The sequence below is a fragment of the Pinus tabuliformis genome, chromosome Q (genome assembly GCF_031772625.1).
Source record: "Pinus tabuliformis cultivar Carrire ecotype Pingquan chromosome Q, CPIR1, whole genome shotgun sequence".
Classification (NCBI taxonomy): domain Eukaryota; kingdom Viridiplantae; phylum Streptophyta; class Pinopsida; order Pinales; family Pinaceae; genus Pinus; species Pinus tabuliformis.
The window spans coordinates 485,024,229-485,036,174 of record NC_142296.1 but is presented as its reverse complement, the minus strand read 5'-3'; positions in this window follow the sequence as shown (position 1 = coordinate 485,036,174).

Sequence of the window (11,946 nt, the reverse complement as noted above, 5' to 3'; positions counted from 1 at the left end):
CGCAGGCTGTTGTTAGGAGGTCAGCGTAACTTCCTCTGATACCTTCGCTGATAGGACTGGGCCGTCATTATCCCAGACTATCTTCGGAAGGCCCCTGACTCCGCTTTCTTGTATTTTGGTGTCCGGTCCTCACCACCCGGAGCGGAAATACTTGAAAGTTGTTTGACTGGCTGTTTCTTTAGGGACTTTATAGTGAGTGCTCTTTGCTCCTTGTATATAGTTGGCTTTAGGTATTTTTGTCTAGTCACATTTGAACTTTGTGTTCTGAGTGACTGGCTTGCCGCTCTACCGATCTTGAAAGGCTTTTGGTCGTTCTTTCGGAAGTTGTGGAGTTGCCTCCTCAAGGGCAAAGGTTTTGATTGCTTATCCATATTCTTTGAAGAGTTATTTCTATGTTCCCGCAAGGGAAAGGGTCTTTGGATCAGTTAGATATGGCTAATATTCCTGTGGAAACCAACCAAGGTACCCTTCCAAAAGGGGATCCTTGTGCTTTTCCTTTCTTTGGAAACGTTGGTACTCCCTTGATGGCCACTTTGAATATTCCTGGGTTGAATGTTGGACTACCCGTTTGGCTGTGGTCCACTCCGAATATTCCGAATGCTCTTGAAGCTTCTCAGTTGAATGCTTTATTTCAGGGGCATCACATGGGTGCTAATTGTTCATCTTCTTTCAAAGAGAAATCTGGGATTCCTTCTTCTTCTCCTTCTTGTAATAAGAGATCTAAAAAGAGGAGAAAAAGGAAGTCTAATTCTATCCCTTCATCTTCAACCTCTGCAAGTCATGTTGGAGATGAGTCTTCAGCCGCTGCAAGTCATGCTGGGGGCACAAGTCTAGTCACTGCAAGTCATACTAGCACTTCATCTTCAACCTCTGCGAGTCATGTTGGAGATGAGTCTTCAGCCGCTGCAAGTCATGCTGGGGGCACAAGTCTAGTCACTGCAAGTCATACTAGCACTTCATCTTCAACCTCTGCGAGTCATGTTGGAGATGAGTCTTCAGCCGCTGCGAGTCATGCTGGGGGCACAAGTCTAGTCACTGCAAGTCATACTAGCACTTCATCTTCAACCTCTGCGAGTCATGTTGGAGATGAGTCTTCAGCCGCTGCGAGTCATGCTGGGGGCACGAGTCTAGTCACTGCGAGTCATACTAGCAATGAGTCACCAACCTCTGCAAGTCATGTTCAGGACTCTCCGCAAACCACTGCTAGTTATGTTGGTGGAATGGAGGTTGATAAGAAACCTGGACGTAGAAGTTTTAAACCTAAGTTCCCCTGTAAGATATGCAAGGGAGACCATCTTACTCATTTATGCCCTGGTATTCCAGAGGTTCAAAGGATATGGTCCGAGTCTGAAAGTACTTCTACTCCTACACTTGATATGGTTTCTCATCAATCCCATCAACCATCGGTTGAAAATGTGGTAAAGCCAGTGCAATCGCTGGCCGATTACACTCCTCTTTTGGGGGGTGAAGTGCCTAACAAAAGAGTCTGTTTGATCTCTAGTACAGAGTCTTCTAGTATAGGGGGCATTCCGGTTTCTTCGAATGTTCCCCCTCCAAGTTCTAAGAGTGTTTCCTTTGATTGGGATAGTCTTGTTGAGCCTCGTCTTCCTTCTGCTGCACCTTTCCAAATAAAGGTCAGGGTTAATTCCACAAATGTCTATCGATGTATGGTGGATGAAGGATCCTCTACAAGTATTATATCCTCTTTGACTTGGAAAGCTTTGGGTTCTCCAAAGTTGTTGACAGCTCAGAGTCAGTTGTTAGCCTATGATAGAAGGCCTGGTGAATCTATGGGTGTTCTTCCTCAAGTGCCTATCACTTTAGGTGGGAAGACTGTCTTAATCGATATGATGGTGGTTGATAGCCCTTTAGACTTTAATATGCTACTTGGGCGTGATTATGTCTATGCTATGAATGCTGTGGTGTCTTCACTCTTTCGAGTAATGTGCTTTCCTCATAACGGGAATATTGTCACTATTGATCAGCTTGCATCTGATAATTATCACCCTAATTCGACTTTACTGCAGAATGCCCCTTGGTTTGTTCCAAGTGTTCAAGTAGACTCTACCCCGCCACGGGTCAATTATGTGGCATTGAATCCTCAATGTTCAATTGCTTCTACGAAGGATCCTTTGACTTATTATTCTCCTTCTTGGGACTTGGTCCCGGCAGTTGACCGAGAGATTCTTCCTATAGGGACATGGGACCCTTTAATTCCCTCTTTTGATCCTTGTAGTTCTCATGATTTCTCAGATCTTGTTTTGCCTTCACAGGAGGAACTCTTTGAAGCCATGAGTTATGACTACCAAAGGAGCCCTTGGCCTGAGCCCTGCAAGGGGTTTGTTCAGCAGAACTATTATACGTAAGCCGCAAGGCTGTGTGGTTCCCTGTACCATATTGTATATATGAGGTACGCATTTTCAAGTTTTGTATCTTATAACACAAAGATTTTATATGGAGTTTATATGTGGGATGTATTAACTTCGTGTCTAGTGTTCCTATTTATGTTTACAGAACTTGGAAGATTTCTCCTTTGGAAGTTTATGGTTGGTCCGTTCTGACAGGTATTGGTTCTCGAAACTGGCATATAGGTTAGGTTCTTCCGCCTGCATTGTCCACTTATCAGTTTCCTTTCCCATTTGGCCTTAGGATCGACCCCACCAAGTTATGGTGCGGAACCTTCTCATTGCTTAGAAGTGTCATGACTTGTGTGGTAGAGCCTACCTTATCATGGGTGCCCTAGTTAGTACCTTGTTGTCACTTGGCACTCATGCTGATTTTTCATCCATAGGCTCGGGAGTCCTCTGTAGTCCCGCCATGACTTATGCGTTGAAGACTCATTCCTCTGTGCTTCTTCGTTTCGTTCTGGCCTTATACCCTAGAGGCTCCTATGTGTGTTGAGTTGTACTTCTGCATTGCATGTTGACCATTTGCACCTTTTGGCCTATAGCCGGCTTCACTTGGACTCGTGTTTAAGCCCACTTTTGACCATGACGTCTGCAAAAAAAAAAAAAAAAAAAAAATCAACCTTGCATACCCTTTGACTTCTGCAGCTTGACATACCTCGATCCGTGGAAGGAACATACCTTTGAGTGTCACCGACCAGTTTTCACCTCCCTGCATTGAGCATAGGAACGTTCCTTTCCCAGGAACTAGAGCATCTGTTTCACCGACACTCGTTCTTTCCACTGTACCATAGCATTCTTTTATTCTTTTTCCGGCTTATCAGAAAAAGACAAAAAAATTAAATATTCCAAAAAGAGCGGGAACAGGGACATTATTTCCATTTATTGTTGGCAGCTAGAGTCAGTCGTGTCGCCCTTGAACAAAGCACTCAAAACAAAGTCTCCTCCGCATGGGTGGGATTTAGTTTGACTTAGGTAAGCCATAACCTTGTTATCGAGTCAGTTCTCCCCCGATTGGTTATCTCTTCCAATCATATGGAGGGTTCGTTCGTGCCTCCTGCATGACGAACTTATACAGATTCATTATATGCTGCCACATAGTCACATTGAGTCGTGCTTTTGTTCAAGGGAAGTTAGCCTGAGTCGGCCTTTCTGCGGTGTCTCTTGACTCATTTTTCAGTCGGCCATCCCTGGTTGTCAGTGTCATGTCTATCATCACATCAGTTATATTGGTCCTTCACTCGTGCCGGTTTGAGAAGGTCCCCATTGACTTCTTGCTGGCGGGTCTTGTCCTTATCGACGACGACACATTGCTCTGAGGGCAGACCTAGAGACCGCACCCTGGCCCTATTTTCATTATTGATAGGTCACCTTGTGCTCAGCATCGATCAGTATCATGGGTCTTTGACTGAGTGGTTTCCCTTGTGTTCGACATCAGCATACATTATCACACATTGGGATTCGTGCAGTACCTTGGTTTCCATTTGACCCTATTGGTGGATACCTCGCCTCTGTGTCAGCTTTCATTATTGGTTGGTTCAGAGGGTTTCTGCCGTGCGCTAGCCACATCTTGTGTACGCCGGAAACGTACTTTCGGTTGGGTTACTACATCTTTTTCGTCCGATTCCTTCCACATTATTGGCCTACGGGTTACACTCGCGCTAGATTGATGGAGGATGCCTTAATGCCTTCCTTCTAGCGGATCTTTCCCTATCGACTCCGACTCATTGCTCTGGGGCAAAGATCTAGAGTCCATTTGGCAGTACCTTGGGGTTTGCAGTCATTAGTGGCAGATTCCTCGCTATCGACAGTGGGAAACCATCATTGTCTCCTGATTGATAGATTCTTACAGGTGTTCGACTTCAGCTCATCTATTCACACTTGTTAGATTGTACTGGGTACCTTGACGCTCATTATCATTATCGGTGAGTAGTCTCGCGTTTGTTAACGGTATACATCAATGACCGGTAATCAAACGATTTCTCACATGGTCGACTTCAGATCATTTATTCCCATGGTGTAGAAATGTACCACGGCGGTCGGTGAAGACCTCAGGTTGTATCAGCATTCATTGGTTCACTTGACAGTTGCTCCTGTTACTGCTAGTTGATACCATTCCACCTTATATGTTGCAGTCAGTCATGGCGACATTCTATATGCTGGCACCTGAGTTTGCAGTGTAGTACCATCCTATTCCATCATGTTTCAGTTGGTACCTTATGGGATCAGTCTTTGATTTCAGTGATCCGTTGCATCTTTCAGCATCATTGACAATTTTATATGTGATATTCAGACATGTACTTACTCATTATGATCAGATGATCCATTATGTATTTTTACAGTCATTTATACTTGTATACTTAGTGGATCCGCTTGTACTTGATATGCGGACATGCTTTACTTTTCCTGAGCATGGGTATGCCCGCCTCAGACAGTGTTTCTTTCTGATCTCCTTTCGGTGGCTTGGCAGGCTGAATTCCGGTGAAGTCCTCCTCGGTTTTTCGGCAGAGTTCCTTTCCTTGTACTTACTTAATGTATTTCGGCCATCATGTTCCCCTTCTGACCTCATACATTAGGGGGCATCTGTTATAGCTCCAAATCTCACTCTTATGGTTTGTGATGCTGCACTTATGGCCTAGGGCAACCCCTCCTTCCAGACCTGGTCCAAAAATTTAAAAAACAGTGTTTTATTCCCTGTACGCGACTTTGCCCTGTGTTAAACGCGTGTACACGCGGGTCTGTCATACCCAACCCGCGTGTATCTATTAAAACACTTAAAAAAATATAATTTCCTCTTTTTCGGGCGGTGATCGCGGGTTTACCTGCTGGATCACCTGTTAGTGCCCGTGGCCCAACTGTTCCCAACCAACTCCTAACTAAAAAACTACTTTGGAGAGGGTATAAAAAGACATCAAAGGGAAGGCCAAGAGGAGAGAGAAAGGAGAGCAAGATTATTATGCTGAGATTTTTCCCTTAGACCAGGTCTGAAGTCCTTGGTGCATCCTGCACTTCCCCCATTTTGCATAGGAAACCCTTGTTTCCATGTGTATTGGTGATCATTCATCCTTGACATCATCATTGAGTAAGACTTGGAAGGAGCTCTTGTTGAAGGCTGGAGGCTGGAACGAATCCGGGAGGAAGCTTGCTTGGAGCCTGCTGAAGGTGTTCAGGTGATATCTTTCCGATATATGTACTTTATTTGCCTTTATATATAAAGAAACACGTCTTTGTTCCCGAATAATCTTTCTTTATGCTTATGAGATTCTTGTGTTGAATTCTTATGAAAGTAGTTACTTAAAGATTATTTATAACTAACTTTATAGCATAAAGATGATTTATACATAAACTTCTATACATGTACTGTTGAGTTCTTTGATTTGTTTGTCTTGCAGGTCAGAGAAAGAAGAAGGGAACTCCAAGAAGGGTTTGCACCCTAACGGTCTTCTCGGACGTAGGACCTTAGGTATGTACCCTAAACATTAGAATTTGCTTAAAAGTAAAAAAGATGGCTGTGTGTGTGTGTTTCTTTGTATAAGCAATTTTCAGTCTGGTAGAGTCTCAGCCCAAAGGACTCTAGGGGTACTTTCCCTTCAACCAGAAGCCTACCACTTACAATCATAAAGATAGAAGTGTTGCTGCCCCTAGCCATCCACAACCTACAAAGTTGACACCACATAAATTGGAAGAAGCAAGAGCAATATGGATTTGTTACAGTTGTGATAGAAAATACACTAAAGGTCATAAGTGTGCTGAGAAGAAATTATTTTACATAGATTTTGAAGAGGAGGTAGAAAAGGAAAAAGAAACGTCAAAAGAAGAGGATATACACTAGGAAAAAACCCTAGAAAAAGAAGAAATGAATCCGACCATATCTCGTAATGCATTAGCTGGAATTACCACTCCTCAAACTATCAAGATAGAAGGGCATATCAAGAAGAAAAAGGTAATAATGTTGATTGGTTTGGGATGTACCCATAATTTTATTCATTATAAGATAACCAAAGAATTGAATTACTTCCTATATCCAGCACGAGAGTGTGAAATGATGGTTGCAAGTGTGGGAACCATAAATTTTTCTGGAAAGTGCCATAATATCAAGCTATCGATAGGAGAATATGTATTGAATAGCCCAATGATTTCCATTCCAATGGGTGGTGCTAATGTTGTACTAGGAGTCCAATGGCTACAATCCTTGGGTACAATAGCTTTTAATTTTCAAGAACTTTTCATGAAATTCTCTTCAGAAGGAAAGGAAATTGAATTAAGGGGTATCACAGGCAAACCAGGAAATATAACCAGCTCTAATGGAATGACAAAGCTTCTAAAGAAAGAACAACGAGGCATAATTACACAATTATATTCACTAGAGGTTCCCACATCGAAATCATCCATTTCTCCAGATCTCCAAAAAGTCTTGGACAATCATTCCAAGGTATTTGAGACTCCCAAAGGCCTCCCACCTATTCATGATCATGATCATGCTATCAATTTGATTCAAGGAATTTTTCCTCCAAGGATTATGCCTTATAGATATCCCTATGTCCAAAAGAGTGAAATTGAATGTATGGTTGCAGAAATGCTGGAGGCTAGTATAATTCAACCTAGTCAAAGTCCTTTCTCTGCTCCAGTAGTATTGGTTCACAAAAGGGATGGATCATGGTGCATGTTTCCATATTATAGGGAGCTCAACAAGCTCACTATTAAAGATAAATTTCCCATTCCTGTCATTGATGAATTATTGGATGAATTGCATGGATCAATTTACTTCACCAAGTTGGATCTCCATTTAGGATATCATCAAATCAGAATGAATATTGAAGACATTCCAAAAACAACATTTAGAACTCATGAGGGTCATTATGAATTTTTGGTCATGCCTTTTGGCCTTACTAATGCACCTTCTGCATTTCAAGGTTATTTTCAAACCCTTCCTTAGAAAATTTGTGTTAGTATTTTTTGATGCTGTACTAATCTACAAAAAGTCTTAGAAGGATCATGTCCAACATGTTGACATGGTGCTCAAACTATTGGTGGAGAAACAATTATATGCAAAAATGTCCAAATGTTTCTTTAGAGTACAAGAGGTGGAATATCTGGGTCATATTGTATCTCATGAAGGTGTTAAGGTAGATCTTAGCAAAATTAAAACCATTAAGGAATGGAAAATGCCCACATACATAAAGCATCTACAAGGATTTCTTGGGTTGGCAGGGTATTAACGCAAGTTTGTTTATAATTATGGGAGAATAGCAGCACCTCTAACAACATTATTGAACACAGATGCATTGTCATGGACTCCAGAAGTAATGAAGGCATTTGAACATCTTAAAGAGGCCAAGCATCAGTCTTAGCTACACCGGACTTCACAGAAACACTTATTGTGGAATGAGATGCCTCAGGAAATGGAATTGGTGCTGTTTTAATGTAAGAACAAAGACCCATTGATTTCAAAAGTCGTCCAATCAAAGGAAAGTATTTAAACAAAGATATTTATGAGAAGGAAATGCTGGCCATACTACATGCACTTAAGAAATGGTGACCCTACCTAATGGGAAGACACTTCAAGGTAAAAAAAGATCATGATAGTGTTAAATACTTTTTGGAACAAATATTATCTTCAGAAGAGTAGCAAAAATGGGTCACAAAGATGTTGGGCTATGACTTTGAAATCATATACAAAAAAGGGAAGCAAAATGTTTTGGCAGATGCACTCTCAAGAAAGGATGAGGATGTGGAAACATTTCTTTGTGCCATTTCTATTATCCAACCAGATTAGATAAATGAAGCAAGGGGTGAATGTAAGAATGACGAGGAAGTGTGGGCACTCATTCAAAAGATACAACAAGATCCTAGTACATCTAATACATTTAACTGGAAAAATGATTCGTTATGGTACAAGGATTAGTTATACCTACGTAAGAATTCCCAACTCAAACAAAATATTCTTAGGTAATTGCACACATCTCCCTTAGGAGGGCACTCAAGATTTCTAAAAACCTACCACAGGGTTAAGAAGGATTTTTTTTGGGATGGCCTTAAATCAGATATTCAAAAGTTTGTGGCGGAATGTTTGGTTTTCCAACAAAATAAAGTTGAAACAATTAAGATCCCAGGACTATTACAACCCTTATCCATTCCAAGCCAACGTTGGGAGGAGGTTTCAATGGATTTTATCACAGGTTTACCCAAGTTCGAAGGAAAGAGTGTTATCATGGTGGTAGTTGATAGACTTACCAAGTATGCACAATTTTTTTCATTATCTCATCCATTTAAATCAAGTATAATTTCTACTGCATTTATGGAAACAATTCAAAAGCTACATGGAAACCCAAAGATTATTGTAAGCGATGGATATCTCATTTTCATTGGAAATTTTTGGACAGAATTATTTTCTTGTCTTGGGACTCAGTTAGCTCATATCTCATCTTATCATCCTCAATTTGATGGAAAAATTGAGATAGTAAACAAATGTTTGGAAAGATATCTTCGTTGCTTTGTATTTGATAAAGAGACACAATGGGTCAAATTGTTGCCTCTAGCTAAATGGTGGTATAACACTTCCTTCCATACTGCAACAAAAATGACCCCATTTATGGCACTTTATGGATATCATCCACCATCCATCACATCATATATAAGAGAAAATTCTAAGGTTAAAGCAGTGGAATATCACATTGAGCATCAGAAACAAGTTCTCCAACTCTTAAAGGATAACCTTACCTTGGTGCAGAATAGAATGAAACAACAGGGATATCAACATCACAATGAAAGAAGTTTTGATGTAGGTGATTGGGTTTCCTACGACTACAACCATATAAACAAATGTCCCTCAAGCAAGCTAGGAAGTATAATAAATTATCACCAAAGTATTATGGTTCGTACAAGGTGTTGCAAAAGATAGGTACTATGGTGTACAAATTGGAACTTCCTGCAGCTTCCCGAGTGCACCCAGTTTTCCATGTTTCATGCTTAAAGAAGGTTATAGGTGACAAGATTCTAGCTCAAACAATATTGCAAGAACTTGATGAGGAAGGAAAAATCATATTGGAACCTGAAGCAGTCAAAGAAACAGGGACTCGACAGCTACAAAATCGATCAATTTCAGAGTATCTCATCAAGTGGAAGAACTTACCCATTGAAGATTCCACATGGGAGGATGAGAACTTTATACAGAATCACCCAAAACTACTCAAGCATTGAGGAAAACACTTTTTTGAAGGAGAGGGGCATGTTAGGTCCCTATAATACTAGTGATTCCCCCATTACTATTGTCAATGTATCCCTTATTGTTATTGTTCTGCCCTTATTATCCCCATATTGTTATGATTGTGCCCCATAGAATCCCACTATTGTTATTTTTGTGCCTTTATATTATTATTGTTAGGTCGGCTTGGTTATATTGTGACCCCTTAGACTCCTCTATATAGAAAGGAGGTTTTGTCATTGTATCATCCAAAAATTGTTCATTTGTGTAGTGTAAAGGAGGTTTCCCCCTCGAAGAGGCTGAATTCTAAGGCATTGATCTATCTTTTTATCTTTTTGTGAGATGGTTTCCTAACAATAATATATTATATTCTCCAAAATTTACTCAACCATGTTTCTCAGTCTTGCAATAGGTGCAAGTGTTTAAGCTAATATAATGACATAGATTATTATCCTTTACAAATCCGTTCAAGCTCTTTTGTGCCATATTAATAACGAAAAATCAACATAAAATCCTTAACCGGAAAAATTTCTATTTACTTGTAATTTTTCTTTCCACAAGGCTTCCATGTTTGCACATCAAATCTCTAAAACCCTTATTTTTGCATTGGAATCCTTGACAGTGTGGAAGACCATGGAAATCTCACCCACCTAATCCATATGAGATTTGGTGAGTGCACACTTTTGTTGTAAGAGATCACCTTCAAGATCAACAAGTTGCAACTTTTTGATTTTGTAGCAAAAGAATGAGGGATATTAGTTATCCAGTATCTCTTCATATTCATTGAGCCGCATCCTAATTCCTCGAACTTTGCCTCTGACATGTTAATATTAAAAACAATAAAAAATTGACAAATCTAAGCATATTTCTTGTAAATAATCTATAGACTGTAAAAAAATTGAAGGATTAATTTCTTATGATTGTTGCAACAAATCATAAATTCTCTCTCTCCCACACGAAAGATGATGCAAAAATATGGAATCATTAGCATTTTTTTTTCCCATGTCTCTGAGTTCATCATGCATTCATCCCTCGAATCCCTGCAACCATATTAATTTGCTTTGCAGGCATTGCTTCCTTGACTTCCCTACATACATTGTCTTACATCCTTCTCGAAAAATTATTTTCTATTACTATAGTTTCTTCTTTTCTTTTTAATTTTTTATTTATTTTAGATTTATTTCTTTCTTAAATTTGATTTTTCTAATTTTTTTTTTTCCTGTGACTTTTTCCTTTTTCAATCTTAATAGAAAAATGTAATAAGACTTTAGTTCTCCACACTAATAGGATGATACAAAAACGAAATTTTAATAAATCATAAAAATAGAAAACTAATTAGTAAATGCATTATCAGACAAGTGTTACATGGTTTATTAGCCTATGATGTAGGAGTTAGAAATGATATAATATTTTTTTATACTTAATATGATTAAGTACATAAGTAATGACCTATGTTGCATGAGTTCCCGAACCTATTGGTGTGGTTTTCGAACCCGTCCCGGGTTCCGATCCCCACGTTCCCAGTGTTGGAATGGGTACCTCTGAGAAGAACCCTAAAGAACCCGGTTCTTCTTGAAAGAACCCGAGACTTCAAAATTATAAATCAGGTTCATTTGATACATCAGGTATGAAGAACCCTGAAAAAGGGTACTTGGCAGGTTCGTCGAAGGCATGGGGAGATTTATTTATTTATTTATTTTTATTTTTATTTTATTTTTATTTTATTTTTATATAATTAGAAATCACAAAACCCTAAACGAAGTGATTTTGACCAAATTTATTCGTTGGTGGCAAGACTTTTGGTTATTTTTTCTTCTTGCCTGAATTGCAACTCCATTTGCACAATGTTGGCGTCCATGTTCGGTCCATTTCTGCAGCAGCAGTGAGCATGATGAGAATCCATTATCGTAGCAGTGGGCACAACCTCCATTTTTACATGCACAGGTGAAGAGTCTCAGATAACAGCTTAAGAGACGTTAGCATAGTTTGTGACTTGTCAACATTTACGTGGAGCGCTACAACATGACCACATCTGTGTTTTTTCCCCCAATTTTCACTTTCCAAGCTTCCACATTGTCTAATTTTCATGGTCATTAATTTAATAATTTAACATGAGTCATGTTAAATATGCACTGTCAATAATCATAGACATTGAATAAGGCATCAATCTATCTCTCTCGCCCATTGGGCAAGATGGGAAATTGGATCATGTCATACAAAAAAAGCATGGAGAATAAAACATGGTGTAGAAGACAACTATCAAAATCTTGTATGTGCTCATTGAGAAAGGATTGAAAAGTGTCGATGTAGATGTAATATTCCCAACTCAAATATACT